The sequence below is a fragment of the Pteropus vampyrus genome, unplaced genomic scaffold (genome assembly GCF_000151845.1).
Source record: "Pteropus vampyrus isolate Shadow unplaced genomic scaffold, Pvam_2.0 Scaffold699, whole genome shotgun sequence".
Lineage (NCBI taxonomy): Eukaryota > Metazoa > Chordata > Mammalia > Chiroptera > Pteropodidae > Pteropus > Pteropus vampyrus.
In genome coordinates this window covers 148203-148545 of record NW_011889480.1, presented here as the reverse complement: position 1 = coordinate 148545, position 343 = coordinate 148203, and positions in this window count along the sequence as shown.

The window sequence follows — 343 nt, the reverse complement described above, 5'->3', positions numbered from 1 at the left end:
AGTCAAATCTACTTCAAAAAGAGTTAGGAAATGTAATAGAAAAACCCAATCACACGAGAAACAAAATACATAATTCCTCATGCATAGTGGATCTCTAGTTAGTAGTTAATGAATAAATAACTGAACACAGGAAATTGAGAGGACCCTACAATCATGGAAAAGAGTAGATAAGAGATGGAGACTCTCCGGAAAATAACTCTTATTGGAGAGAGGCTCTAGATTCCAAGAAGAGAGAAAAGAAAAAAAAAAAAAGACAGGTTCAGGGGAAACTAATGTACCTTTAAAATAGAGAGACTTCATCGTTTGACTAAACAAGCATGAAATTGTCTTAATCTCACTATTG